Source organism: Pristiophorus japonicus, chromosome 2 (assembly GCF_044704955.1).
Source record: "Pristiophorus japonicus isolate sPriJap1 chromosome 2, sPriJap1.hap1, whole genome shotgun sequence".
NCBI lineage: Eukaryota > Metazoa > Chordata > Chondrichthyes > Pristiophoridae > Pristiophorus > Pristiophorus japonicus.
In genome coordinates, this window is record NC_091978.1 from 22,273,183 (window position 1) to 22,299,986 (window position 26,804).

Here is a 26,804-nt window from a genome sequence, read left to right on the forward strand (position 1 = left end):
AATACCAGTAACGGTGAGTATCCGCTCTAACTATGTCCTTTAAAGAAAGACTTGCATTTATATAGCGCCTTTCACAACCACCAGCGTTTACAGCCAATGAAGTACTTTTTGAGGAGTAGTCACTGTTGTAATGTGGGAAATGCAGCAGCCAATTTTCCCACAGCAAGCTCCCACAAACAGCAATGTGATAAACATAGAAACAGAAAATAGGTCCAGGTGTAGGCCATTCGGCCCTTCGAGCCTGCACCGCCATTCAAAATGATCATGGCTGATCATACACTTCAGTACTCCATTCCTGCTTTCTCTCCATACCCCTTGATCCCTTTAGCTGTAAGGGCCACATCTAACTCTCTTTTGAATATATTTAACGAACTGGCCTCAACAACTTTCTGTGGTAGAGAATTCTACATGCTCACAACTCTCTGAGTGAATGACCAGATAGTCTACTTTTGTTACGTTGATTGAGGGATAAATATTGGCCAGGACACCAGGGAGAACTCCCCTGCTCTTCTTCGAAATAGTGCCATGGGATCTTTTACATCCACCTGAGAGGGCAGACGGGGCCTCGGTTTAACGTCTCATCCGAAAGACAGCACCTCCGACAGTATGGCACTCCCTAAGGACTGCACTGGAATGTCAGCCTAGATTTATGTGCTCAAGTTCCTGGAGTGGGATTATGAACCCACAACCTTCTGACTCAGAGGGCGAGTGAGCTACCCACTGAGCCACAGCAAAGTTACAAAAAGTGACTTAATTTGGGGTATTTGTTTCTCCTGTAGTTTGCAGTTTGATAATCAGAAATGAACAAAATACAAAAAATGGATGCTGTAAAATGGTTTTATCGTGATCTATTGCGAAATTACTTTAGGTTTGATTAATCGGATGCACGGTGAAAAATGGAATACTTCACCCCATGAAATTCCTAACTTGAATGTCTGGTAACATTGAATCGTGAGCGATGATTTAGTGTGTGTTTGAAGGAAGCCGTAAGCTTCAGACGGGCTTTGTAACGACTCAGGCGAATGTGTCTCCTTTGGGGATTTAGTTGAAGTACTGGGTACAACTTATTAACAACTCACTTCAGTGCAGGTTGTCGAGGCACTGATTCTTTTAAAGTAGTTTTTCTCTGTGAATCTTGTGCTCATCAAATTATTATTTAAATGGGGAGAGATTACAAAATACTGCGGTGCAGAGGGATCTGGGGGTCCTTGTACATGAAACATAAAAAGTTAGCATGCAGCTGCAGCAAGTAATTAGAAAGGCAAATGGAACGTCGGCCTTTATTGTGAGGGGGATGGAGTATAAAAATAGAGAAGTCTTGCTACAACTCTGCAGGGCATTGGTGAAACCACACCTGGAGTACTGCGTACAGTTTTGGTCGCCTTATTTAAGGAGGGATATACTTGCATTGGAGGAAGTTCATGAGATGAAGGGGTTGTCTTATGAAGAAAGGTTGAGCAGGTTGGGCCTATACTCATTGGCAGGTGATGACAGGTGATCTTATTGATAAGATTGACAGGTGAGCTTATTGATAAGATTCTGAAGGGGCTTGACAGAGAGGATGTGTCCCCTCGTGGGGGAATCTAGGACTAGGGGACATAGTCTCAGAATAAGGGGCTGCCCATTTAAAACAAAAATGAAGAGGAATTTCTTCTCTCTGAGGGTCGTAAATCTTTGATAGAGCTATGGAGGCTGATTCATTGAATATATTTAAGGTGGAGATAAACAGATTTTTGAATGATAAGTGAGTCAAGGGTTATGGGGAGCGGGCACGGAAGTGGAGCTGATGCCAAGATCAGATCAGCCATGATCTTATTAAATGGCGGAGCAGGCTCGAGGGGCCAAATGACCTACTCCTGCTCCTATTTCTTATGTTCTTATTTATCAAGGTGAGGGATCTTCATGTGGGAGGAATATGGCTTCAGCTGCCTTGGATCTAAGCTCCGGAATTCCCTCCCTAAATCTCCACCTCTCTCTCCTCCTTTGAGACACTCCTTAAAACCTATCTTTTTAAGGAGTGCCTATTTGTGTAGACGCTTTTCTCTTCCATCTGCGCCTGCGTCTTCCGGATCCCGCCCCCGACGCCTCCCACCTGGAACTGGAACTGGAAGTGGGGCCACATTGTTCTTCACTTGCCCACACTGTCCGACCAAGCCACAGAACCCTGAGCCTTCCGCCGAGCCCTCCTGACTGGGCGGGGGGTAGAGAGAGACGTCGGGAGAGAGAGGGGCGGCGGGAAGGTAGAGAAGCGGCGGGGTGGGAGGGGGGGCATAGGGGAGAAGAGAGACACATGGGGGAGGGTGTGGAGAGACACCGGGGGGGGAGCGACACACAGCGGGGGGGGAAAAACACAGGGGTGAGAGAGACACACGGGGGTGGGGGGGGAAGAGAGAGACACGGTGGGGGGGAGGAGGGAAGAGAGACACGGAGAGCAGGGGAGGGGGGGAGAGAGAGGCGAGATCGGCAACTCAGGGAAGATGGATCACGTTTCTCGAGAATCTCGGTGCGTCAGCGACATCACTGAAGTGGATGAAATCCAGAGATCATGACACTGTCACTATTCATTTCATACCCAATAAACCAGTTAACAATCTATGACCCACACAATGCCCCATTTATGGCGGGGGGCGGGGGGGCGGAGCATGGGTAAGGTCATGCACTTGCGCTGGGCTAATGGACTTTGGCTGGAACTTGGTGGCTTTTGCTGGGTTGTTCAAGACCTGTCCTCTCTGGCTTCTGAAGTCAGAATGGATCGAATTACAATTTGCAAAGTCACTCAGAACTTGGACTGGGCGGTTCCAGTTACACATTCCACAGAAACTTAAGGGTGTGGCTTATCCTCCAAGGGGACAAATCAGCAATAGGTCATGTGATAATGGAGAATCAATCGGAGACACGGCAGCCATTTTATTAGTACAAATAACTGCGTCCTTAATTTGGGGTATTTGTTTCTCCTGTCGTTCGCAGTTTGATAATCAGAAATGAGTAAAATATAAAAAATGGATGCAGTAAAATGGTTTTATTGTGATGTATTGCAAAACTACTTTGGTTTGATTAATCGGATGCACGGTGAAAAATGGAATACTTCACCCCATGAAATTCCTAACTTGAATGTCTGGTAACATTGAATCGTGAGCGATGATTTAGTGTGTGTTCGAAGGAAGCCGTAAGCTTCAGACGGGCTTTGTAACGACTCAGGCGAATGTGTCTCCTTTGGGGGTTTAGTTGAAGTACTGGGTACAACTTATTAACAACTCACTTCAGTGCAGTTTGTCGAGGCACTGATTCTTTTAAAGTAGCTTTTCTCTGTGAATCTTGTGCTTATCAAGGTGAGGAATCTTTGTGCGGGAGGAATATGGCTTTCAGCTGCCTCGCAGCCAAGCTCTGGAATTCCCTCCCTAAACCTCTCCGCCTCACTAACCTCCTTTGAGACACTCCTTAAAACCTACCTCTTTAACCAAGCTTATGGTCACCTTTTTAAAAATTCATTCATGTGATATGGGCATCGCTGGCAAGGCTAGCCTTTATTGCCTATCCCTTGAGAAGGGAGTTAGATGTAGTCCTTACTACTAGGGGGATCAAGGGGTATGGCGAGAAAGCAGGAAGGGGGTACTGAGGTTGCATGTTTAGCCATGAACTCATTGAATGGCGGTGCAGGCTAGAAGGGCCGAATGGCCTACTCCTGTACCTATTTTCTATGTTTCTATGTTTCTATGTAGAAGCGGGTGGGGAGCTGCCTTCTTGAACCGCAGAGGGCAGTTAAGAGTCAACCACATTGCTGTGGGTCTGGAGTCACATGTAGGCCAGACCATGTAAGGGCGGCAGATTTCCTTCCCTAAAGGACATTAGTGGACCAGATGGGTTTTTAACGACAATCTGGTACTAGTTTTTTAATTTCCAGATTTATATAATCAACTGAATTTAAATTCCCCCAGCTGCGGTAGTGGGATTTGAACTCACGTCTCCGGATCATTAAGAACATAAGAACATAAGAAATAGGAGCAGGAGTAGGCCATTTGGCCCCTCGAGCCTGCTCTGTCATTCAATAAGACCATGGCTGATCTGATCATGGACTCAGCTCCACTTCCCTGCCCACTCCCCATAACCTCTTTATTCCCTTATCACTCAAAAATCTGTCTCCGCCTTAAATATATTCAGTGACCCAGCCTCCACAGAGAATTCCACAGATTTACAACCCTCTGAGTGAAGAAATTCCTTCTCATCTCAGTTTTAAATGGGCGGCCCCTTATTCTGAGACTACGTGCCCTAGTTCTAGTTTCCCCTATGAGTGGAAATATCCGCTCTGCATCCACCCTGTCGAGCTCCCTCATTATCTTATATGTTTCGATAAGATCACCTCTCATTCTTCTGAACTCCAATGTGTATAGGCCCAACCTACTCAACCAATCTTGGGGCCTAGGCAACAGAAGGCACGGCCACCAATGGTTGAACGATTACAATCAGGGATGCTCAAGAGGGCAGAATTAGAGGAGCGCAGACATCTTGGGGGTGTTGTGGGGCTGGAGGAGATTACAGAGATAGGGAGGGGCGAGGCCATGGAGGGATTTGAAAATAAGGTTGAGAATTTTGAAATCGAGGCGTTGCTTAATCGGGAGCCAATGTAGGTCAGCGAGCACAGGGGTGAAGGGTGAGCGGGATGCGGGCAGCCGAGTTTTGGATCATCTCTAGTTTACGTAGGGTAGAATGTGGGAGGCCAGCCAGGAGTGCGATGGAGTAGTCAAATCTAGAGGCAACAAAGGCACGGGATGAGAGCTTCAGCAGCGGATGAGTTGAGGCAAGGGCGATGTTGTGGAGATGGAAATCAGGTGGGTCTCCCATTCCTGAGGGTGAACCCTGAGGTGACTGAGGCAGAGAATCTCCCGCTATGCTACCCACACCAGCTAAATGTCAATTTCCAACAGGTAACAGAGGGGCGGGGGAGGGTTTCAGAATTAAAGAACCTTTTCTAAAACTGAATCTTTTATTTCGTTGAAGTATATAAGATTCTGAGGGGGATTGACAGGGTAGATGCTGAGAGGTTGTTTCCCCTGGCTGGAGAGTTTAGAACTAGGGGGCTTAGACTCAAGATAAGAGGTCGGCCACTTAAGACTGAGATGAGGAGGAATTTCTTCACTCAGAGGGTTATGAATCTTTGGAATTCTCTACCCCAAAGGGGCTGTGGACGCTGAGTCGTTGAGTATATTCAAGACTGAGATTTTTGCACTCTCTGGGAATCAAGAGATAAGGGGATAGTGGAGTTCAAAAATAAATTATTCATGGGATGTGGGCGTCGCTGGCAAGGCCAGATTTTATTGCCTATCCCTAATTGCACTTGAGAAGGTGGTGGTGAGCCACCTTCGCGAACCGCTGCAGTAACAGTTTGGTACAATGGAGTGGCTTGCTGGGCCATTTCAGAGGGCAGTGGGTCTGGGATCACTTTTGGCCAGACCGGGTTAAGGGCAGCAGATTTCCTTCCCTAAAGGATATTAGTGAACGAGGTGGGTTTTTACGACAATCCGGTAGTTTCACGGTCACCGTTATTGACATTAGCTTTTTAATCCCAATTTATTTAATTAACTGAATTTTAAGTTCCCAGCTGCCGTGGTGGGATTTGAACTCATGTCCCCGGATCATTAGTCCAGGCCTCAGGATTACTAGTCCAGCAACATAACCACTATTGGAGTTGAGGTCGAAGATCAGCCATGATTTTATTAAATGGCAGTGCAGGCTCGAATGCCCGGATGACCTACTCCTGCTCCTATTTTTTATTTTCTTATGTTTCCAACACGAATAACTGACCAGGATTGTACCTATTGTGGGCGTAAATCTGTAAGGAAATAATATTTTCAGCTAGATGAAAATTGAAAGGGATGATTCCAGCGAGGAGTGGCGCTTACAGAGAGCACGGGGTCAGGAAACTGTGAGCCCAAAGTCCATGATCTTCCATCCATTTATATAAATGGATGGGCTGCAGGTGTGTACTATGGTCAAGCTGAGGATGCTGCAGGGGGGTTGCAGTTGGTGCAATTTCCAAATATACGCTCCAAGTGGGTGCAGTCTTCCCTAAAATTGACAAATTAACTTAAGGTATTGGTCCTTTAGCAGTTGGAACAGAAGGATTGGATAGGCTGGGTTTGTTCTCATTGGAACAGAGGAGATTGAGAAGAGACCACATTGAGGTGTACAAAATATTGAGGGACCTGGACATAGTGGAGGGGTCTATTATGAGGAGGCATAGTGTTAAGGTGGTTGGTGGAAGGTTTAGAGGGAATTTAAGGGGGGGGGCTTCTTTACGCAAAGGCGATCTGGAACTCATTGCCTGGAAGAGTGGTGGATGCAGAAACACTCACCACTTTTAAGAAATGGTTGAATGGGCACTTGAGGCGCCGTGACCTGCAGGGTTACGGACCTAGAGCTGGTAATTGGAATTAGACTGGATAACCTTTTGTTGGACGGCGCAGATATAATGGTAAGTACTGCAGGGAATAGAATACAGCCAGGGTGATCTCCTGGACTAGTGTCGATTGCCTGGATGGGTTGGAGAGGAATTTTCCCAGATTTTTTTTCTCCCTAAATTGGCCTGGGTTTTTAATCTGGTTTTTGCCTCTCCCAGGAGATCACATGGCTCTGGTTCAGGTGGAGTGCAGAAAGTTTCAGTATAAGGGCTGTGTTATATATATAAACCCGTAAATAGCTTGTTTAACCACCAGAGGGCTCAGCCCCCGGTATCCGAAGGGATCCCACAATCCCTCGGGAGCATCTGTACATAAGGAGGCCTTACAGGCTGGAGAGGCACTCTGGAGACCTGCAATAAAAGTCTAAGGTCACACTTTACTTTGAGTATCTGGTCAGACTCTTTATTCATACACTACAACTGGTGACGAGAGACAGATCATGAACCCCACCGCAACGATGCAGAGAACAGTGGGCATCCTGGAGAAGTTTTCGGAGGGAGATGGTTGGGAAACCTTCGTGGAGCGACTCGACCAATACTTCGTGGCCAACGAGCTGGAAGGAGAAGGGAACGCTGCCAAACGAAGGGCGATTCTCCTCATCGTTTGCGAGGCACCAACATATGGCATCATAAAAAATCTGCTTGCTCCAGTGAAACGCACAGCGAAATTGTATGATGACTTGTGCACACTGGTCTGGGAGCATCTTAACCCAAAGGAAAGCGTTTTGAAGGCGATGTACCGGTTCGACACATACAAGAGGTCTGAAGGTCAGCTATGTCGCCGAGCTAAGACGCCTTGCAGGACATTGCGAATTTGAAGGATATTTGGAGCACATGCTCAGGGACTTCTTTGCACTTGGCATTGGCCATGAAGTAATACTTTGCAAACTTTTGACTGTAGAGTCCCCAACCTTGAGTAAAGCCATAGCGATAGCCCAGGCGTTCATCGCCACTCGTGACAATACCAAGCAAATCTCTCAGCACAAGTACTGTGAACAAAGTGATGTTGTTTTCGAATCATAACGTACATGCCTGCAGCTGCATATCCGCAGATGTCTCAAGTCCACCATCAATGATGATGAATACTAAGCAATTAACACCTTGTTGGCGCTGTGGGGGTGATCATCGTTTCCATTCATGCCACTTCAAAGGCTATGTTTGCAAGGGCTGTGGAACAATGGGACATCTCCAACATATGTGCAGGTGAGCTGCAAACCCTGCTAATTCTGAAAACCACCATGTTGCAAAGGAGGACAGATCCACGGCAGATCACGACGAACCAGAGCCTCAGACCGAGGAGGCAGAGGTATAAGGGGTGCACACATTTACCACAAAGTGTCCCCCGATAATGCTGAAGACTGAATTAAATGGACTCCCGGTGTCAATGGAGCTGGACACGGGCACGAGCCAGTCCATTATGAGCAAAAAGACTTTCGATAAATTGTGGTGTAGCAAGGCCTCAAGGCTACTCCTGACTCCCATTCGCACTAAGCTGAGAACTTACACAAAGGAACTGATTCCCGTAATTGGCAATGCTACTGTAAAGGTCTCCTACGATGCAGCAGTGCACAAGTTACCACTTTGGGTGGTACCGGGTGGTGGCCCCATGCTGCTCAGCAGGAGCTGGCTGGGGAAGATACGCTGGAACTAGGACGACGTCCGAGCGCTCTCGTTCGCCGACGGCACTTCGTGTGCCCAAGTCCTAAACAAGTTCCCTTCCCTGTTCGAACCTGGCATTGGGAAGTTCCAAGGAACAAAAGTGCAGATCCACCTAATTCCGGTGGTATGACCCATCCATCACAAGGCGAGAGTGGTACCGTACATGATGAGAGAGGGTGGAGATCGAGCTGGACCGGCTGCAACGAGAGGGCATCATTTCGCCGATCGAATTCAACGAGTGGGCCAGTCCGATTGTTCCAGTCCTCAAGGGAGATGGCACCGTCAGAATTTGTAGCGATTGCAAAGTAACTATCAATCGTTTCTCCCTGCAGGACCAATTCCCACCACCAAGGGCCGACGACCTCTTTGCAACGCTGGCGGGAGGAAAGATGTTCACGAAGCTGGATCTGACTTCAGCCTACATGACGCAGGAACTGGAGGAATCATCGAAGGGCTTCACTTGCATCAACACGCACAAGGGCCTTTTTGTTTATAGCAGATGCCCGTTTGGAATTCGATCGGCGGCGGCGATATTCCAGAGAAACATGGAACGTTTACTGAAGTCAGTCCGCACACCGTGGTCTTCCAGGACGACATCTTGGTCACAGGTTGGAACACAGTCGAGCATCTGCAGGACCTGGAGGAGGTTCTTAGTCGGCTCAACCGCGTGAGGCTCAGGTTAAAATGCTCGAAATGCATTTTCCTGGCGCCTGAAGTGGAGTTCCTGGGGAGAAGAGTTGCGGCGGACAGCATTCTTAAGTACAGATGCTCCTATATGTAACCTATAGGGCTGCTGACCAAGGGCTGTGCAGCTCTTTGTCGGCCGGCGCAGACACGATGGGCTGAAATGGCCTCCTTCTGCGCTGTAAATTTCTATGTTTCTTAAGATTAAAGTACAATATGAACAGACAGCGACTTTCTTCACAGAGGCAATCTGGGCCTGTGCCAAGTGTGTTGCTTGTCGTTCAGTCGCTCCTCGCATGGCTGGGACACACTGCAGGGATGCGGAGGATATAAATTGCGAGCCGTAAAGATCAAATGGTTTTGTACATCCTTTGATTCCAGACAGTTTTATAACGTAGAGGGGATGATTTAAGCCGGTCTGCATCAGCTGCCTTTGTATTTGCTTTGGTGCATTTAAAGTGCCGCAGGTTCCTGGCGATGCAGGTGTCACACAACTCCGGCAAACCCCTCCCCCCCACCCCTCACCCACCACATCAAGATATTGCCAATTTGTAGTGTCACTGATGCCTCAATGCCCGAATTGCCGATATTACATAAGAACATAAGAAATAGGAGCAGGAGTAGGCCATTCGGCCCCTCGAGCCTGACCCGCCATTCAATATGATCATGGCTAATCTTCGACCTCAACTCCACTTTCCTGCCCAATCTCCATATCCCTTGATTCCCCTGGAATCCATAAATCTATCTATCTCAGCCTTGATTATACTCAAAGACTCAGCGCCCACAGCCCTCTGGGGCAGAGAATTCCAAACATTCACAATCCTCTGAGTGAAGAAATTCCTCCTCATCTCGTCTTAAATGGCCGACCCCTTATCCTGAGACTATACCCCCTAGTTTTAGACTCTCCAGTCGGCGAAACAACCTCTCGGCATCTACCCTGTCAATCCCCCTCAGAATCTTATATGTTTCAATGAGATCGCCTCTCATTCTTCTAAACTCCAGAGAGTATAGGCCAAATCTACTCAACCTTACTGAATAGGACAACCCACTCATCCCAGGAATCAATCCAGTGCACCTTCATTGCACCACCTGCCTCTCTTGCCCGCCTTGCTGAGCTGCCTCCCTGTTCAGGTCAAAGGTCGTCAAAGACTCCATGGCAATATTAGAAATAAGAGTATGGTGCTTCCCCCAGTCTCCTGATCAATGTTCCTCCTCAGACAATGCCCCCAGAAATAGATTCGCTGGTCAGCCATCTCAATACTGCTTGTGAGGTGTGGCTGACACAGAATCATCTGCAATGAAGGGTTTTGATAGAGTAGAAGATGTTTCCTATGGCAGGAGGGAGAGTAATCAGAGGACACAGATTGAAGATAATTGCCCAAAGAACCAGAAGGGAGAAGAGGAGAAAGGGACAACGCAGGCACAATGGGCCGAATGGCCTCCTTCTGTGCTGTGTGATTCTACAATTCTAATAAGAACATAAGAATTAGGAGCAGGGGCGGGCCATTGTGTGAAGCACTTTGAGATATTTGGTGTGCTAAGGTGCTATAGAAATGTCAGTATTGTATTATCACATGACCCTTTGATATCAATAACTGATCAAAGCTTGGTTACTGTAATGTATTATAAGAACGTAAGAAATAGTAGTAGGAGTAGACCACCTGATCCCTCGAGCCTGCTCCACCATTCAGTAAGATCATGGCTGATCTGATCATTGACTCAGCTCCACTTCCCTGCCCGCTCCCCATAACCCTTTATTCCCTTATCGCTCACAAAGCACATGGTTGGTCACATGGTTTGGTATGAGCATGCTCAGTTTGCTCTGCGCTAATAAAGCAAGCACATGGACCAGTAACTCATCGTGTCTCTGTCCTTCATTTTTTCTACCCACATATATTACATTTTGGTGATGAGGATGGGATGCCAAAGCCATTTTTAGGGATCATGTAAGGAAAAAGGGCTAGAAATTCAGTTGGTTAGCGCCACCCGGTTGAGCGGCATGCTGTTAGCGCCGGCCGCGAACTTCAGTGAGGGTTTAGCGGCGGCGCTGACAGATTGCGCTGCGTTCGCTAGCCCCACCCACTCGATGATGTCACCGAGTGTGCAACGCCCCCGTAGTCGCCCGTTTGCAAAATTCACTCTCCTGCCTGCGGTAGCGCCTGGCGCTGAGACGGGCCGGGGAAAGCAGTCGGTCCAGCAACGATCCTGGGGCGATCTCGTCCAGAGTGCAAGGTTAGCGCCGAAATCTCAGTTTGTCAACTTTTATTTATTTGTTGCAGTGGTGGGGAGGTGTGGGTGTGGTTTATTGAATTTTTCAACAGGATTTTTTTTTCTCCAGGTGCTAGGATGGCAGCATCCTAGCACCAAAAGTTGAGTAGGCCTCCTGCGCTATCGTTCCGTTAGCGCCCGAAGAGGAGTGTGGAACACTTCCCTTAGCGCTCCCCTCTCCTCATGGGGCGATACAACTGAATATCCCACTTTGAGGCGGTAGACATCGCCCGCCGCTAAAGGTCACTGTGCAGTGAAACTGGATTCCGGAGGAAATTATTCTCACATGAGAGATGCAGAGTTTCCGCGATACGTGGTGTGGAATCCCAGTGCTGCGGCTAAATCAGCCCCACATTAACGGTGATTCCTGCATTGTGGAAACTACAGAGGGTTTCATCGACATCGTTAGCTGTCACGCTAGGACTAGCACTGCTGGTGACACCACTAACGATAAAAGCACAGACGTTTACAACACAGGAGGAGGCCATTATGCCCGTGCTGGTTCTTTGCTCGAGAATCTGGAACTAATTCCATTGCCCACATAGTCTTCGTATAGTAGAGGGACTGGTTGAACCTGCCACAGCTCTGTATTGAACACTGTCCACCAAGAACGCCAGAGACATCTTCATCTGAACATGCTGGGCCGAGAATGGTGGCCTCGCCGGGTAAGTATGCACAGACCTGGCGAGGCTTCGCAAAAGCAGATTTTCGGGGCCCGACGCGCATGTGCCGACGAGAACCAGATTTTCCGATCTGTCAATATTTCTCTTGACAGATCCTTCCCATCCCCGGGAGAAGGATATCCGCGTGGGAGAGATTGCGCTATTTGCCCAACTCATGCCCAGCGAATGTCCTTCAACTTTTACTAGTGTAACACTTTTAGAACATATAAAAATTAAATTTAAACACTCATTTTTATATTAAAAACCCTGTTCATTAAGATAAGTTTATTTTTTACCCTATTAACACACATTAAAAAAATTCCCCCAATATATTTTTTTTCTAAAACATTTAATTTCAATTAATTTAAAATATGTGAGGTGTTTTATTTATTTATTATGCTGTGATTCGGTGTTTTGGGGGGTTATTCTCATTGATAGTAATGGGAGTCTCTCATTATTATCAATGAGAATACTGCATAGTGATTGGTTGCCCAGGCCCACGTGACTCCAGCTTTTACATTCGTATCTGAAAGGCATCTCCCCGTGCACTGCGTAGCAAGTCTCGGCCTCCGATTGGAATCCTATGTTCCTCCGGGACCACCAGGTACTTTTGTAGATTTTTTCGGGTCAGAGGCGTTCGTACGAAGGAAACCTCCGACCGCAAATCCCCCCCCACCCCCCGTTCTATCAAGGCCCTATAAAGTGATTGGTAGTGGTACCCTTACCACTGGACCAAGACCAAGTTCTGTCAAGCCCGTGTGGTGGCTGGTGTACAACGGTCACCACATGTTAAAAAAATCCACGCACAGGCATCTTCCACTCTTCTGTAATTTACCAAAATTCCCTGGAATCTGGGGAAGTCCCAGCAGATTGGAAAACTGCAAATGTAATGCCCCTTTTCAAAAAAGGAGGCAGACAAAAAGCAGGAAACTACTGACCAGTTGGCCTAACATCTGTGGTTGGGAAAATGTTGGAGTCCATTATTAAAGAAGCAGTAGCAGGACATTTGGAAAAGTAAAATTTGATCAGGCAGAGTCAGCATGGATTTATGAAGGGGAAGTCATGTTTCACAAATTTGCTGGAATTCTTTGAGGATGTAACGAATAAAGGGGATAAAGGGGAACCAGTGGATGTGGTGTATTTGGACTTCCAGAAGGCATTTGACAAGGTGCCACATAAAAGGTTACTGCACAAGATAAAAGTTCACGGGGTTGGGGGTAATATATTAGCATGGATAGAAGATTGGCTGACAAACAGAAAACAGAGAGTCGGGATAAATGGATCATTCTCTGGTTGGTAATCAGTAACGGATCAGTACTGGGACCCCAACTATTTATAATCTATATTAACGACTTGGAAGAGGGGACTAAGTGTAATAAGTTTGCTGACGATACAAAGCTGGGAGGAAGAGTAATGTGTGAGGAGGACATAAAAAGGCTGCAGGAGGACATAGACAGGCTAAATGAGTGGGCAGATGGAGTATAATGTTGGAAAGTGTGAGGTCATGCACTTTGGTAGAAAAAAATCAAAGAGCAAGGTATTATTTAAATGGAGAAAGATTGCAAAGTGCTGCAGTACAGCGGGACCTAGGGGTACTTGTGCATGAAACATAAAAGGATAGTATGCAGGTACAGCAAGTGATCAGGAAAGCCAATGGAATCTTGGCCTTTATTGCAAAGGGGATGGAGTATAAAAGCAGGGAAGTCTTGTTACAGTTGTACAGGGTATTGGTGAGGCCACACCTGGAATTCTGCATGCAGTTTTGGTTTCCATATTTACGAAAGGATATACTTGCTTTGGAGGCAGTTCAGAGAAGGTTCACTAGGTTGATTTCGGGGATGAGGGGGTTGACTTATGAGGAAAGGTTGAGTAGGTTGGGCCTCTACTCATTGGAATTCAGAAGAATGAGAGGTGATCTTATAGAAACGTATAAGATTATGAGGAGGCTTGACAAGATGAATGCAGAGAGGATGTTTCCAATGGTGGGGGAGACTAGAACTAGAGGGCATGATCTTAGAATAAGGGGCCACCCATTTAGAACTGAGATGAGGAGAAATATATTTTCTCAGAGGGTTGTGAATCTGTGGAATTCGCTGCCTCAGAGAGCTGTGGAAGCTGGGACATTAAATAAATTTAAGACAGAAATAGACAGTTTCTTAATCGATAAGGGGATAAGGGGTTATGGGGAGCGGGCAGGGAAGTGGACCTGAGTCCATGATCAGATCAGCCATGATCTTACTGAATGGCGGAGCAGGCTTAAGGGGCCTTATGGATTACTCCTTCTCCTATTTCTTATGTTCTTATGTTCAATGTGCAGTTCGGGATCTGGACATTAGTCCTTCATTGAAACACCTGTGAACCCACTGAACTCATCGCTTTTTGGCATGGAACAAGTCATCCTCGATCCGAGGGACAGCCTAAGAAGAAGATGAAATGATTACTGTATTGTAATATTGCACAAATCCGCTTCAGAAAGTTATTACTTTTTGCTGGGAAGATGCAGTGGTTTCTGCCCGAACTACTCCCTGTGGCAAAACATTCCGTGCTCCAACATCACTCTGTGTGAAGAATGTTCTCTTTGCCCTGTCTCCTCCACTCTCTTAAATCGATGAGGTCTCACTACTGACTTCCCAACCATCGAAATTTCTCTATTCATTCACTCTATCAATATCCTTCATAAGTTTAAAAACCACCATTAAATCCCTTCTCAGGATTCGCTGCTCCAGTAAACTCTGGATGTACATCTCAGGATCCAGATATTCTTTTTACACCGGCAAGCACCTATTTTACTTTGGCAAATTCTTAACTGTGGGGATCTTGAGCCAATCCTCTCTGGAGGTCCAGTCAAAGTACAGTGAAAATCCACGACAGAAACAAGCTGAAATAGTTTTCTGGAACTGACATCAACTTGAAGGTGCCAAAAGAGAAGAAAGTAACCTAGGAACAGAAGGAGGCCATTCGGCCCATCGAGTCTGCGCCGGCTCTTTCGCAGAGAAATCCAGTTAGTCCCACTCCCCCGCTCTTTCTCCATTTCCCTGTAACTTTTTCTCCTTCACGTGTTTATCCAATTCCCTTTGAATGCCACTATTGACTCTGTATCCACCACCCTATCAGGCAGTGAATTTCAAATGCTTGTGTAAAAAGGTTTTTCCTCATGTCATCTCTGGTTCTTTTGCCAATCACCTTAAATCTGTGCCCTCTGGTTATCGACCCTTCAGCCATTAAGTTCGGTATCTTAACTCCATCTACCCACCTTGGTTCTGTAATACCCTTACCTAACAAAATAGTATCAATCTTAGTTTTGGAATTTTCATTTGACTTCTAGCCTCAACAGCTTTTTGGGGGAGAGAATTCCAGATTTCCACTGCGCTTTGTGTGAAGAGGTGCTTCCAGACATCACCCCCTGAACGGCCTGGCTCTAATTTTAAGGTTATGCCCTCTCGTTCTGGACTTCCCGTCATCTGATGAAACAGTTTCTCTCTATCTACCTGATCAATGGCTTTAATCGTCTTAAACACCTCAAATAGATCATTCCTTAATCGATTATACTCGAGGGAATACAAGCCTAGTCTGTGCAGCTATCCTCGTAATTCACCCCTTTTAGCCACAATATCTTTAAAGCCACTACAAAGAAAATTCTTCTCAGGATAGGTGGGGGGGGGGGGGGGGGGTGCGTGGGGGCACTGGCAACTTCCCGTTTATTGCCCGTTCCTAGTTTCATGGAGAAGGTGGTGGTGGCACGTGAACTGCTGCGTTCCTTGTGGCCGTGATAATTGTTCCAGAATGGAACGGCTTGCTAGATCGTTTCCGTGGGTATCAAGTGTCTTCACGAAGTGTGGGACTGGCGTCATGTGTAGGCTAGGCCGGGTAGGGGTCCCTGCTGGACATTAGTGGACCAGCTTGGTTTTTAAGACAACTTAGCAGTTATCATGGTAATTTTTTTCTGTAGTCATTCCACAACTGGCCAGTTTTATTGAATTTAGTCTTGCAACATGCCCTGGTGTGATCACGACTTCTGGTTTCCTTGTCCAGTGCTTTAACTGCTATATTATAGAGGGAAAATGATGGTTAATGCGCTGGTGATTTCTCAGTGGGATGGTTGACGGGCGAGGCTCCCCTCTCCCCCCAGTATGTAATGATAAAATTAACCCAAACAAGTCTAGTCCTCCAAGCACTGCCTGAAAGGGTGGTGGAGGCAGATTCAATTGTGGCTTTCAAAAGGGAATTTAAATACAATTATTAGTTCATGGGATATGGACGTCGGCTGATAAGACCGACATTTATTGCCCATCCCTAATTGCTCAAATTTCCCAAATTGGATAAGTACCTGAAGAAAAAAAAATTGCAGGGCTACGGGGAAAGGGCGGGGGGTGTGGAACTGGCTGAAGTGCTCTTGCAGAGAGCCGGCACGGGCTCGATGGGCCGAATGGTCTCCTTCTGTGCTGTAACCATTCTATGGATCTTCCACAGTTCACTTGGATGACCTGAGGATGTGAAGGGCACAATAGCATGCACACTCTTTAGGAACGTGGAAATTGCTGGATGGAAAAAGACCAAGGTCCATCTGGTTCACCTTCTACCATCCTGGTAGTCACATGATACGATGATAATGGAGTTGCTGACTGTCAGTCTCTATCAATTAGTCTACAACAGACCCGGACTAGCCCACACATGACTCCAGCCCCACACTTGGCGATTGACAGTCGATGGCCTCTGAAGCAATCTAGCAAGCCACTCCATTCTCACCCTTCTCACCAACACAAGCAATGGCGCAGTTTAAGGATAATTCCCAGACGTTACACAAGGAAAACCTAAATGCTGGAGAACTTTGGAATCCCAAGTATGCTACACTTACAACAACAACAACGACAACTTGAATTTATATAGCGCCTTTAACGTCCCATGGCACTTCACAGGAGTGTTATGAATTTGACACCGAGCCGCATAAGTAGAAATTAGTGCAGGTGACCAAAAGCTTGGTCAAAGAGGTATGTTTTCAGGAGCGCCTTGAAGGAGGAATGAGCGGTAAGTGGAGAGATTTAGGCAGGGAGTTCCGGAGCTTGGGGCCGAGGCAACAGAAGGCACGGCTACCAATGGTTAAGCGATTATAATGAGGGATGTTCAAGAGGGCAGAATTAGAGGAGCACAGATATCTCGGGGGGAGGGGGGGGGGGCTGTGGGGCTGGAGGAGATTACAGAGATAGGGAGGGGCGAGGCCATGGAGGGATTTGAAAATAAGGATGGTAATTTTGAAATCGAGGCGTAGCTTAACTGAAAGTCAATGTAGGTCAGCGAGCACAGGGGTGATGGGTGAGCAGGACTTGGTATGAGTTAGGACACGGGCAGCAGAGTTTTGGATCACCTCGAGTTTATGTAGGTCTTTAAAATTATGAAAGGTTTTGATTGAGTAGACAAAGAGAGAGTTTCCACTTGTGGGAAAGAGCAAAGCTCGAGGCCATCAATATAAAATAGTCACCAACAAATCAAATAGTGAATTCAGAAAAAACTCCTTTACCCAAAGAGTGGTGAGAATGTGGAACTCGCTACCACAGGGAGTGGTGGAAGCGAATGTGGGAGGCCAGCCAGGAGTGCGTTGGAACAGTCAAGTCTAGAGGTAACAAAGGCATGGATGAGGGCTTCAGCAGCGGATGAGATTACCAACAATGTTGCCTCTGATTTTTTCTGGCACCGCGCGGACCCTTTAAGTGGCTGCATGGGCGGCCATTGAAAATAGCATGCATGCACGGTTGTTACATTTGATAAGCCGTCTGCGAGGGTTCCCTGGAATGCTGCCCACCACATGTCATGTCTCAAATAACTCACATATTGTGTCCTAAAATGTTATTTTCTGAAAGAAATGTATCTAGTTTGCATTTGAATGAATTAATACCATCTGCTTCCACTGTCTCCCTGGGGAATCTGTTCGATAGATTGACCACTCGCTCACCGAAACAATGTTTCTGCAGATTAGTTTGGAATTTACTCCCTTCCCACCTCCTTCAAGTGAAGGCCATGTCCCCTGGTTCTACTGTGCTGGACAAGGCTTGTCATGGCCTACATTACCTTTCCCTTTAGAATCCTAAAAACAGCAATCACCTTCTCTTTTCTAGTAAGAACATACCCTTCTTTATTTATTCTATCACCCAGTTAATGTCCTGAAAAAAGATTCTGTATAAATACTATCTGACCCTCAAAGGTAATCAAGCAGAATCCCAGAATACTCATCTATTGTATCTTCACTATTCATCCCCGGACTCCTGCTCCCAAGGGAACATGCTATCAGGAAAGGATGAACAGGCTGGGTCTCTTTCCTCTCGAAAAGAGAAGGCTGAGGGGTGACCTCAAAGAAGTCTTTAAAATTATGAAAGGTTTTGATTGAGTAGACAAAGAGAGCGTTTCCACTTGTGGGAAAGAGCAAAGCTCGAGGCCATCAATATAAAATAGTCACCAACAAATCAAATAGTGAATTCAGCAGAAACTTCTTTACCCAAAGAGTGGTGAGAATGTGGAACTTGCTACCACAGGGAGTGGTGGAAGCGAATAGTTTTGGTGCATGCAAGGAGAGTGTTATATTTGTGGACTTGTATATACTCTGTACAGCCACCAGAGGGCTCATCCCCTGGAGTCCCAAGGGATCCCACAATCCCTTGGGAGCACAGGTATTTAAGGAGCAGGTTGGAGAGGCACTCTGGAGACCTGCAATAAAAGACTAAGGTCACACTTTACTTTGAGCTCACAGTGTTCAGTCTGACTCTTTCTCCATACATAACAACTGGCGACGAGATACAGATAGCGGACCCAAAGATGCAGAGAACAGTGGGCATCCTGGAGAAGATGATTGGGAAACCTTTGTGGAGCGACTCGGCCAGTACTTCCTAGCCAACGAGCTGGTTGGAGAACGCTGCCAAATGAAGGGCGATCCTCCTCACTGTCTGTGGGGCACCAACATATGGCCTCATGAAAAATCTGCTTACTCCAGCGAAACCCATGGAGAAATCGTACGATGATTTGTGTACACTGGTCCGGGAGCATTTGAACCCGAAGGAAAGCATTCTGATGGCGAAATACCGGTTCTACACCTACAAAAGGTCTGAAGGCCAGGAGGTGGCAAGTTATGTCGCCGAGCTAAGATGCCTTGCAGGACATTGCGAATTTGAAGGACATTTGGAGCACATGCTCAGAGACTTTTTCGTACTTGGCATTGGCCATAATACCATACTTTGCAACTTCTGACTGTAGAATCCCCAACCCTGAGTAAGGCCACAGCAATAGCCCAGGCATTCATTGCCACCAGTGACAATACTAAGCAAATCTCTCAGCACACAATTGCTGCTACAAGTACTGTGAACAAAGTGATGTTGTTTTCAAATCGCAACGTACAGGGCAGGTCACACATACCTGCAGCTGCACGTCCGCAGATGTCTCAGAGTCCATCATCAAGGGTGATGATTGCAAGGCCATTAACACCCTTGTTGGCGCTGCGGAGGTGATCATTGCTTCCATTCATGCACCTTCAAAGGGTATGTTTGCAAGGGCTGTGGAACAATGGGACACCTCCAACATATGTGCAGGTGAGCTGCAAATCCTGTTAATCCTGAAAATCACCAAGTTGCAGAGGAGGACAGATCCACGGAGGATCACGACGAACCAGAGCCTCAGACCGAGGAGGCAGAGGTACATGGGGTACACACATTCACCACAAAGTGTCCCCCGATAATGCTGAACGTTGAACTAAATGGACTCCCGGTATCAATGGAGCTGGACACGGGCGTGAGCCAGTCCATCATGGGCAAAAGACTTTCGAAAGATTGTGGTGCAGCAAGGCCTCAAGGCCACTCTCAACTTCAGTTCGTACGAAACTAAGAATTTAAACAAAAGAACTGATTCCTGTAATCGGCAGTGCTACCGAAAAGGTTTCCTGCAATGGAGCGGTGCACAACCTACCACTCTGGGTGGTACCGGGCGATGGTCCCACGCTGCTCACAGGAGCTGGCTGAGAAAGATACGCTGGAACTGGGACGACGTCCGAGTGCTATCGCCCGCTGACGACACTTCGTGTGCCCAGGTCTTAAACAAGTTCCTTTCACTGTTCGAACCAAGCATCGGAAAATTCCAAGGAGCAAAAGTGCAGATCCACCCAATTCCGGGGGCACGACCCATCCATCACAAGGCGAGAGCAGTACCGTACATGATGAGAGAAAGGGTCGAAATCGAGCTAGACCGGCTGCAACGAGAGGGCATCATTTCACCGATCGAGTTCAACAAGTGGGCCAGTCCTATTGTCTCAGTCCTCAAGGGAGACAGCACCGTCAGAATCTGTGGCGATTACAAAGTAACTATCAATCATTTCTCCCTGCAGGACCAATACCCACTACCAAAGGCCGACGACCTCTTTGCAACGCTGGCGGGAGGAAAGACGTTCATGAAGTTGGATTTGACTTCAGCCTACATGACGCAGGAACTTGAGGAATCATCGAAGGCCCTCACCTGCATCAACACGCACAAAGGTCTTTTTATTTATAACAGGTGCCCGTTTGGAATTCGATCAGCGGCGGCGATTTTCCAGCGAAACATGGAAAGCTTACTAAAGTCGGTCCCTCGTACTGTGGTCTTCCAGGACGACATCTTGGTCACAGGTCAGGACACAGTCGAGCATCTGCAGAACCTGGAGGAGGTTCTTAGTCGACTCAACCGCGTGGGGCTCGAAGTGCATTTTCCTGGCGGCTGAAGTGGAGTTCTTGGGGAGGAGGATCGATGCGGACGGCATCAGGCCCACCGATTCGAAGACGGAGGCAATCGAGAACGCACCGAGGTCACAGAATGTGACGGAGCTGCGGTCATTTCTAGGACTCCTGAACTACTTTGGTAACTTCTCACCGGGTCTCAGCACACTGTTGGAACCACTACATGTCTTACTGCGTAAAGGGGATGAATGGGCAAGGGGCAAAAAACAAGAAAATGCCTTTGTAAAAGCTAGAAAATTGTTATGCTCAAACAAATTGCTTGTATTGTATGATCCATGTAAGCGTTTGGTACTAGCATGTGATGCGTCGTCATATGGCGTCGGGTGTGTATTGCAACAAGCTAATGATTTTGGGAAATTGCAATCGGTTGCTTATGCATCCAGGAGTCTGTCCAAGGCTGAGAGAACCTACAGCATGATTGAAAAAGAAGCATTAGCGTGTATCTATTGGGTAAAGAAAATGCACCAATATCTGGGCTAAAATTCGAATTGGAAACTGACGATAAGCCACTTATATCCCTGTTTTCCGAGAGTAAGGGAATAAATACCAATGCATCGGCCCGCATCCAGAGATGGGCGCTCACGTTGTCCGCCTACAACTACGCCATCCGCCACAGGCCAGGCACAGAAAACTGCGTCGATGCTCTCAGTAGGCTGCCATTGCTCACCACGAGGGTGGAAATGGCACAACCCACAGATCTAGCCATGGTTATGGAAGCATTTGAAAGTGAGAAATCACTCGTCACTACCCGGCAGATCAAAACCTGGACGAGCCAGGGCCCCTTATTGTCCCTCGTCAAAAACTGTGTGCTTCATGGGAGCTGGTCCAATGTCCCAGTGGAAATGCAGGAAGAGATAAAGCCGTTCCAGCGGTGCAAAGTTGAAATGTCTATACAGGCAGACTGCCTTCTGTGGGGCAATCAAGTAGTGGTCCCCAAGAAGGGCAGAGACACCTTCATCAGTGACCTCCACAGTACCCACCCAGGCATCGTAATGATGAAAGCGATAGCCAGATCCCATGTGTGGTGGCCCGGTATCGATGCTGACTTCGAGTCCTACGTGCGCAGATGTAATACATACTCGCAGTTAAGCAATGCACCCAGGGAGTCACCGCTAAGTTTATGGTCTTGGCCCTCCAAACCGTGGTCTAGGATACATGTCGACTATGCAGGCCCGTTCTTGGGCAAAATGTTCCTTGTAGTTGTAGATGCGTACTCCAAATGGATTGAATGTGATATAATGTCGGCTAGCACGTCCGCTGCCACTACTGAAAGCCTGCGGGCCATGTTTGCCACACACGGCCTACCCGATGTCCTGGTGAGCGACAATGGGCCATGTTTTACCAGTGTTGATTTTAAAGAATTCATGACCCGCAATGGGATCAAACATGTCACATCTGCCCCGTTTAAACCAGCGTCCAATGGTCAGGCAGAGAGAGCAGTGCAAACCATCAAGCAGGGCTTGAAGAGGGTAATGGAAGGCTCACTGCAGACTTGCCTATCCCGAGTCTTGCTTAGCTACTGCATGAGACCCCATTCACTCACGGGAATCCAATCTGCTGAACTGCTCATGAAAAGAGCACTTAAGACAAGGCTCTCATTAGTTCACCCTGATCTACATGAACAGGTAGAGAGCAGGCGGCTTCAACAAAGTACACGCCATGATAGCGCAAATGTGTCACGCGAGATTGAAATCAATGATCCTGTATTTGTATTGAATTATGGTCAAGGTCCCATGTGGCTTCCCGGCACTGTCGTGGCCAGAGGAGAGCAGGGTGTTTCAGGTCAAACTTTCAAATGGACTCATTCACCGGAAACACTTGGACCAAAACAAACTCAGATTCACCGACTATCCTGAGCAACCCACTTTGGACCCTACCTTCTTTGACCCCCCAACATACACACCAGTGGCAACCGGCACCATGGTTGGCCAAGAAGCAGAACCCATCATCCACAGCAGTCCAGCAGGATCCACCACACCAGGCAGCCCAGCAAGGCCAGCTGCACAGCAGCCCAGCAAGGACCCAACAATTGACTCACCAATACCAGCTTTCACACCGAGACGATCAACCCGGGATAGAAAGGCCCCAGATCGACTCACATTGTAAATAGTTAATTGACTTTAGGGGGGAGTGTTGTTATATATGTAAACTTGTATATACCCTGTACAGCCACCAGAGGGCTCAACCCCTGGAGTCCCAAGAGATCCCACTATCCCTTGGGAGCACAGGTATTTAAGGAGGCCTCACAGGTTGGAGATGTAGTCTGGAGACCTACAATAAAAGTCTACGGTCACACTTTACTTTGAGCTCACAGTGTTCAGTCTGACTCTTTCTCCATACATAACAGGGAGACTAGACAAGCATAGGAGGGAGAAAGGAATAGAGGGTTATGTTGATAGATTTAGATGAGGAAAGACGGGAGGAGGCTCGAGTGGAGCGTAAACGCCGGCATGGACTGGTTGGGCTGAATGGCCGGTTTCTGTGTCGTATATCCTATATCAAAACGCCTGTGTTCCCGGGCAATGTTTGCAGGTCTGTCGCTGTTGGGGTTGTCCATGAGGGTCCTGACGTTCCAGAACTTCATTTTAGAGGGTGAAAGATGCCTGTGCGTGGGTTCTTTTAACACGGGGTTTCACACCAGCTACCACATGATGTAACGGTCCCATGTAATGTCCTTCACATACAACATCAGCATTCCAGCTACAGTGTCCTGGGAGGTACTTGATCATTTCAGTACAGGTACACACTTGGGTAAAATTTATCCTTATTGCCATGGAGCTGTCGATTGTCCTTTTATACCCACTTTATTGTACAAATAAAATTGAGCTTGATTTCATTGCTGTGACCCTCAGACAAAGGAGCCAGACTCCCATAGAAGGTCGTTTATCCTGGATTCACTGGCACCGCTTCAAAGAGAGTGGATCGATATATAGTGAGAAATGGGATTGAGGACATGAATTGCGCTGTTTAGTTTTCTGTGGAGGGGAAGAAAAAGGAGAGGATCAACAGGTGTGGCGAGAGGGAACGTAAGAACATGGGAACATGAGAACTAGGAGCAGGAGTGGGCCGCACGACACCTCGAGCCTGCTCTACCTGCAGCGTATTTGCTTTGTGGGATCTTTGCTGAAGAATTCATAGCAACACATTGCTATTAAGAACTAGTTGGTTTATTAGCAAAAGGTTTAACAATTACACCACACCAGTTCATCCCCTCGGCTCACAATTGTATACCTCATCGTGGATCCCCCGAACCCAACTGACTGGGGTTATACTGAGTCTTGTGAACATCACGTGCCTGGTTAAGCCACTCACAACTCAACAGCTCTCCAAAGCTGTGAGCATCCTCACAGGTACATCCATTACACCACCATTCAATAAGACCATGGCTGATCTCAGACCTCAACTCCACTTTACCGCCCAATTCCCATATTCTTTGACTCCCCTAGAGTCCAAAAATCAATCGATCTCAACCTTGAATATACTCAACGACTCAGCATCCATAGCCCTTTCATGTAGAGAATTCCAAAGATTCACAACTCACTGAGTGAAGAAATTCCTCCTCATCGCAGTCTTAAATGTCCGTCCCCTTATCCTGATCTAGATTCTCCAACTACTACTACTACAAAAACAACTTTTATTTATATAGCGCCTTTAACTAGGGGAACCAACCTCTCAGCATCTACCCCTGTCAACCCCCCTCAGAATCTTATTTGTTTCAATGAGATTACCTCTCATTCTTCTACACGCCAGAGAGTCTAGGCCCAATCTACTCACTCTCTCCTCATAGGACAACCCTCACATCCCAGGGATCAATCAAGTGAAGAGTAATCACACAGGGATTCTGGATAGAGTGGGCTTGATGGTACAAATGGCCATTTCTCATTTTAGTGTTTTTTACGGCTCCTCTGTGCACTGTTGGCCGGGCCACATTGTTCGCATGCCCGACACAAGACTCCCAAAGCAAGCGCTCCACTTGGAACTTCTACACGGCAAGCGAGTCCCAGGTGGGCAGAGGAAACATTTCAAAGTCACCTTCAAAGCCTCCTTGATAAAATGCAACGTCCCCACCGACAGCTGGGAGTCCTTGGCCAAAGACCGCCCTAAGTGGAGGAAGAGCATCCAGGCGGGCGCTGAGCACCTCGAGTCTCGTCGCCGAGAGCATGCAGAAAACTAGCGGAGGCAGCGGAAGGAACGTGCGACAAACCTGTCCCACCCACCCTTTCCTTCAACCATTGTCTGTCCCACCTGCGACAGAGACTGTAATTCCCGTATTGGACTGTTCAGTCACCCGAGAACTCACTTTTAGAGTGGAAGCAAGTCTTCCTCGATTTCGAGGGACTGCCTATGATGATGATGTGCACTGTTCCAGAGACAGTGCCGCTGTTGCACACAGAGAAGGAGCCTGATAGAGTGGGAGCAGAAGGGCAGCAACCAGATACAAGGGGGAGTCGGAGAGAGGTGGGCTGTACTGGTACGTCCAGGGCAGAAAGGAGAGCAGGACTGGGTGTTAAGCTTCCACAGAATGGGCAACATTTTTCCAAACTGACAACAGTGCCATCCACCAGGGTGAGATATAGGCAACCAATGACCACAGCCCCAGAAGTGCTGAGGCCAACTGCAGCACCTCGGCTCACTTAGTATAGATCAGGGATCAATCCTGGAATCTTCCTAGTCTATGGTTCAACACCATCCTGAGCAGAACCTTCCCACAGTGCTATAACAGACTTGCAGGGACCTGGCAGTGCAGGTCCACAGATCCCTGAAAGTAGCAGGCCAGGTCGATAAGGTAGAAGGCACATGGAATACATGCCTTTATTAGCCGAGGCATAGAATACAAGAGCAAGGAGGTTACGCTTGAACTGTATAAAACACTGGTTAGGTAGGCCACAGCTGGAATACTGCAGGAAAGGTGTGACTGCAGTAGAGAGGATACAGAGATGATTTACAAGGACGTTGCTTGGACAGGAGAGTTTTGGCTATGAGGAAAGATTGGATATGCTATTTTTTTTTGGAACAGAGCATGCTGAGGGGAGACCTCATTGAGGTGTATAAAATTATGAGGGGCCTGGATAGAGTGGCCTATTTCCCTTAGCTGAGGGGCCAACAACCAGGGGGCATAGATTTAAAGTAATTGGTCGATGGTTTAGAGGAGATTTGAGGGGATTTGAGGGGAAATTTCTTCACCCAGAGGGTTGTGGGGGTCTGGAACTCACTGCCTGAAAGGGTGGTAGAGGCAGAAACCCTCACCACATTTAAAAAGTACTTGGATGTGCACTTGAAGCGCCGTAACCTATAGGGCTACGGACCAAGAGCTGGAAAGTGGGATTAGGCTGGATAGCTCTTGGCCAGCCGGCGCAGACACGATGGGCCGAAATGGCCTCCTTCGGTGCTGTAAATTTCTATGTTTCTGAGATTTCTATAGTGCCTTGCATGACGTCAGATTGTCCCAAAGCCAATGAAGTACTTTTGGAGTGTAGTCACTGTTGTAATGTAGGAAACGCAGCAGCCAATTCCCACAAACAGCAATGTGATAAGGACCAGATAATCTGTTTCAGTGATGTTAATTGAGGGATAAATATTGGCCAGGATACCGGAGATAACTCCCCTGCTCTTCTTCAAATTAGTGCCAGGAAATCTTTTACGTCCACCTGAGAGGGCAGGCGGGGCTTCAGATTAACATCTCATCCAAAAGACGTCACCTCTGATGGTACAGCTCTCCACTGGAGTGTCAGCCTTGATTTTGGTGCTCATGTCTCTGGAGTGGGATTTGAATCCACGACCATTCTGTCTTACAGGCTAACCTGTGGCTACCCACTGAGCCACAGCTGACACCATGGGGAAAGAGCAGGGGAGTGAGACTAATTGGATAGTTCTTTCAAATAACAAGAACTTGCATTTATATAGCACCTTTAATGTAGCACAATGTCCCAACATCCTTCACAGGAAGCTTATCAAACAAAATTTAAAACCTAGCCACATAGGGAGGTATTAGGGCAGATGACCAAAAGCTTGGTCAAAGATGTAGGTTTTAAGGAGCATCTTAAAGGAGGAGAGTGATAGGTAGAGAGGTAGAGAGGTTTAGATAGGGAATTCCAGAGCCAAGAGCCCAGACAGTTGAAGGCACAGCTGCCAAAGGTGGAGTGATTAAAATCGGGGTCGCATAGGAAGCCGGAATTAGAGGAGTGCAGAGATCTCGGAGGCTTGCAGCCTGGAGATGTGAATGTTTAAAAATGTATAGAGACATTGAAGTTGAGAATGTGGGAATTGTATAGGGACAGTATAAGCTAACAAAGAATTCATGGAGGAATAGCCATGACATCTCAGACTCGAGAC